Source organism: Sinocyclocheilus grahami, unplaced genomic scaffold (genome assembly GCF_001515645.1).
Source record: "Sinocyclocheilus grahami isolate Dianchi unplaced genomic scaffold, SAMN03320097.WGS_v1.1 scaffold289.1, whole genome shotgun sequence".
Lineage (NCBI taxonomy): Eukaryota > Metazoa > Chordata > Actinopteri > Cypriniformes > Cyprinidae > Sinocyclocheilus > Sinocyclocheilus grahami.
The window spans coordinates 1,989,649-1,995,109 of record NW_015505468.1 but is presented as its reverse complement, the minus strand read 5'-3'; positions in this window follow the sequence as shown (position 1 = coordinate 1,995,109).

Here is a 5,461-nt window from a genome sequence, read left to right as displayed (position 1 = left end):
AGGGACTTTGTAGAAAACGAAGCGTTTGAGAGAGGCGGGGCATAGAGGACCTACAATAATGTACAGTATTTGAAAAATAATGTTTTTTGAACATTAAAGCATGTCAGCATATTCTGTTACACCAAATACACAAAATAATGATCTTTAAAAAAGCATCATACGACCCCTTTAAGATATTTTTTCTTGCTCCATTGGCAGATATTTTTTCTTGCTTTATGCAAAAATGAACTAAATTTTAATATATTAAAAAAAAAAAAAAGACTTAATATCCCGTCCTTTTGCAGAGAGAGAGAGAGAGAGATGAAGAGAGACAGCAGCAGAAGATCAGTGTGTGCAGCTCTGCCATGATCTGCAGTAGATCCATTCATCCTCCTTCTGAAGAAACACTCCACACTCAACCTGCTACAACAAAATCAATGTTTCACATTATTGTCAGCCCAAAACGGTGATTTATGCACAGGTGAGAGAGGAGAGCAGAGCTCCAGTGTCAACTCGCATTCAAACGCAAAAAAAAAGAGCCAAAAACTGCAATCTGACATGAGTGCAGGCAGAGAATTCAGCATCTCCATATCCATAAGAGTCAGTCAAACGTGTGCGGCATGAAATCTCAGACAGCTCGCGCAGACGCCATACCGCAGCCTAAGGAGGAACCGACACAATGATTCAGTAACCTTTTCTGTGCAATTTCAAAGCAACTTCAAGTCAAATAACCGTAAATTGGCACGGATCTGTGACTTCACATGTTACATACTCCTTGAGAAATGCACCCGCTGCACCTGTGCGTGGGAACCAAATGAACCCAGCATCATTTAGCCTAAAGGTTTCATCAGCAATTTCCTCCAGCTGTCCTCAATACAGTAACACATGCATATATTTCCTATGGACACATACATGGATGATAATATTTTTTTTTATGTTTTTGAAAAAGGTTAATTATGCTCACCACTACTGCGTGGAGATTAAAGAAGTACCAAGATGATCGACAAAGTAGTCCGTGTGACATCAGTGGTTCAACTGTAAAGTTACGAAGCCACGAGAATACTTTTTTGCGCAAAGAAAACAAAAATAACGACTTTATTCCACATTTTCGTCTCTACTGAGTCACTTGTGGATGCGCGTTCACGACAGTACCATGATGCGAGCGTGTGATGGCGCTGACCCAGATTCGGCATAATGATGTCATCAAACGAAACGAAAATGTGGAATAAAGTCATTATTTTTGTTTTCTTTGTGCAAAAAAAGTATTCTCGTGGCTTCGTAACTTTACAGTTGAACCATTGTTGTCACACGGACTACTTTGTCGATCATCTTGGTACTTTTCTGGACCTTGAACATGGTAGTTACCTTGCTGTCTATGGGAGGGTCAGAGAGCCCTCAGATTTAATTAAAAATATCTTAACTTGTGTTCCGAAGATGAACGAAGGTCTTACGGGTTTGGAACAACATGAGGGTGAGTAATTAATGACAGAATTTTCATTTTTGGGTGAAGTAACCCTTTAATGATGTTCCAGATGTAAATTCTAGGTTATTAAAGGAATACAACTATATGCATTTTAATGCATTATTATGTTTAAATTAAATATGTTTTTGAAAATAATATGTTTTCAAAAACATGCTGAGGTTATAAAATGTAAACTTGCAAGTAAAATGTGAACTTAAAAAAAAAAAAGTAAAACGGTATTTGCACTGATGCTAGACTTCAAAGTGTTTTTGTTCATTTTTATTTATTTGATATGAACAATCTTATATTTTGGTTTGTGTTCCAAATGCAAAGAGAAAATAATAAGATGCAATTAAGTACTTCTCATTTGTCAAATGCATTTTGACGCATTATTACGTTTAAATGTGTTATGTTTCATAATATGTTTTTAGATGTGAAAGTCTAAAATGTAAACTTGGGTTCTGTTTAAAGAAAAACAAAAAGCTAAAATATAAATCAGCACAACTGCTTTCAACACTGATATGAGAAATGATTTGAATGATCAAAAAATGATTTCTGAAGGATCATGTGACACTGAAGACTCGAGTAATGATGCTGAAAATTCAGCTTTGCATCACAGGAATAAATTCTATTTTACAATATACTCAAATAGAAAACAGTTACTTTAAATTGTAATAATATTTCACTATATTACTGTTTTTACTGTATTTTTGATCAAATAAATGCAGCTTTCTTAAGTCTATGCGCATGCCTCATGGTGCTTTAAGCACACACACTCCATTTGAGATATGATTTGGATATACGTAAGATTTCTTTAGCATAGTGTAATGGCCGTGCATGGAATGTGTTAAATCAATTACTCTTTAGCCTCCGCTTTATATCTTTTTCCTGAATAAACACATATCTGCCAGATCTGCTGGATTTGAGAGCTGCAGGCTTTTTTGACAATTGTTTATTTTTCCAGCATTGCAACTCAATTTGAAATCTCTATAATCCGAAGCTTAAACAATGATTCTTTAGCTGCATGGTTATTTGTCAGTCATAAAAGCATAAACATACTGTCTCTTTGCCTGAGAGAAATACACACAGCTTTTCTGCAACCGTAAATTTAAAGCGTCACCACACTAATGTAAATACATCTCTCTCTTTCTGCTGCCTAACCTCCCTGGAAACTACATCCAACAAAACTGCATCTACAAAGCTGTCAGGAAAAGGTAAAGTCTGCAAGGTAGTGATTTGTTCCATCTATAAATTACATATTTGCTTTCCAAGAAAGCCTCTGAAATGCAAAACAATTTAGTGTAGGATGGATCCAGAGTAAGTGCAGTAGTTTCATGAAGGTTATAATAATTTTTTTTCAAGCTATTTATAACTACTCCAGGTGTTGAGGCTGAATTTCCCCAGCACTGCTCTGTTTTTGCAAGATCAAACGTTCACCTCTTCTTCAAATCGGCTTAGCTGTGTCCACAATTACATAACCTCAAAGTAGGACTGGGAAATACGACCATATATATGTGTGCTTATATCCACTGCCGTTCAAAAGATTGGGATCAGTAAGATTTTGAATGTTTTTAAAAGAAGTCTCTTCTGCTCATTCCTTTTTTTTTGGAAACTGTGATACTTTTTTCAGGATTCTTTGATGAGTAAAAAGTTGAAAAGAACATTTATTTATAATAGAAATCTTTTCTAACAAATTGTATTTACTATCACTTTTAATCAGTTTAACACATCCATGCTGAATAAAAGTATTCATTTCTATGGAAGCCCATTTCCGCCACTGAATAAAAAATTAGAAAAGTTTTTATCTCAGAATTCTGACTTTTTTTCTCATAATTGCGTGATACAAACTCGCAATTCTGACTTTTTTTCTCAGAATTGCATGATATAAACTCACAATTGCGAGATAAAAAGTCAGAATTGTGAGATATAAAGTCATAACTGCGAGACATAAACTCACAATTCTGACTTTTTGAGTTATAAAGTCAGAATTGTGAGATATAAACTCGCAATTCTGAGAACATATCAGTCTTTTCCCCTGCTCAAAATTGGACTTTAACTCACAATTGCGAGTTTATATCACGCAATTCTGAGAAAAAAAGTCAGAATTGTGAGTTTAAATCTCGCAATTCTGACTTTATAACTTGCAATTGTGAGTTTATATCTCACAATTCTGTGAAAAAAGTCAGAATTATGAGATAAAAAGTCAATAACATTTTTATTTTATTTTATTCAGTGGTGGAAATGGGCTTCCATACATTTCTTTCAAAAAAGAAAGAAAAACAAATACTGACTCCAAACTTTTGAATGGTAGTGTATATTGTTACCATTTTTTTTGTATTGTATGTAAACACAATCATGCCAATAAAGTTCTTTAAATTGAAAACTGATTTCACTGTAAAACACAACTCAGCATTTTGAGTCAGAACTATCCATTTTGTAATATCCGTCTTACTGTTTTCTTTTTTGTTTTCACCTCGAGTATTTCAAAATGCCAAACTATTTTTTGCACTGATGCCAGACTCCAGTTCATAATGTTCATGCTCATTTTTATTCATTTGATATGAATAATCTCATCTTTTGTTTTGTGCACCAAATAATCAGATGAGATGAAATACTTTCCATTGTCAAGTAGCCTATTTGATTTACTAAAACATTCAAACAGAGGCTTTTTCACATGGTCATTGAATACATAAAGCACTGTTGTGATATTTACCGTTACCGTGACATACTCATGCGGTGATTTCGGTCAAACGGCCCAATCGTACTACAGAGATCAAGACTACAGAGATCAGCCATTCAGCTTCTGACTGTTGAATGTTGCTAATTGCGCTTTCTGCAACCCTTCTAAATGCAATCTGACTTTAATGGCAACTGCTCTGCAAAGTCACTCTATTGAGTACATTTATAGAGCCGCTTAGTGTTTTAGAAATCCCAGAGACATTCATTACAAATTTAGCTTTTAATGTCAGTGCAGTGTTTCCCCTGCCATTATATTAGGGGGGCGGCCTGCCCCCCCAACGGCACCCCCCGCCCCCTTGAAGGTCAAGTTAATTTTATTTAATTATATTTTCTCTATAGTGCCAGATCACAACAGAAGCCATTTAAAGTTACATTTCCGATAGAACGGGTCTATACCTTGTTCTTTTATTAAACAAACTAAATAGCCTTATGTTATTTATCTTATTTACACGATGGCATGTCATTTCGGTCTCTACGTTATGGTCACGCTCTCTGTATCGTGCACAGCAGAGTTCCGCCCGATGTGCACACACACACAAACACAAGTGAGCACACTCCCACTCCCACTAGTATTTGTAAATATTAAGCCATAAAACGACTATTTAAATATTATTTTAATATGCATGTCTCTGTGTCATTGAATGTCGCAGACGTGCGGTTTTGTTTACTAACAGTTACTTGTACTGAAGCGCGCGTGAAGCTTGCGGTGGACTACCGTCTCACTAAATGAGGACAAAAATACATGAACAACATCTCCAGAACTGCTCTGAGAGTCACTTCATGAGCATTTGACCGTTTCATTTGAGTAAAACTATCCTCATATCATATACACACAGAAATGTAAAGGTATTCATGGCAACCCGTCAAAATATAAGTTTGGTTTAACTTGAAGGCGTTGTGGCAGAAATATATTACTGTTGTTCAGTAGAATGTACGTAATAGGCTGCTACTACTACAACTAAAATGATCAAAACCTTATTTTTAAGGAATAATCATACAATATTTCTTCAGTGTTTTAATTGTACTATTAAATGACCTTTATTTTCCCAAAAAATTAAATTTGTTTAATTTTCATTACTTAAAAGATAGATTAAATGCATGTTTATGCCTTAAAAAATGTAAATACACAACACAGAATTTCTGAGCAAAAAATCATGAGGCTATTGTAAGAATAAATTGTACTTGTTTTTGTGCTTTCAAATAATTAGACATGCTAAAACAGAATTTGGTAACAATAAAACATAAGGTTGGGAAATATAAAACATTTCCAAGGGCCCCAAA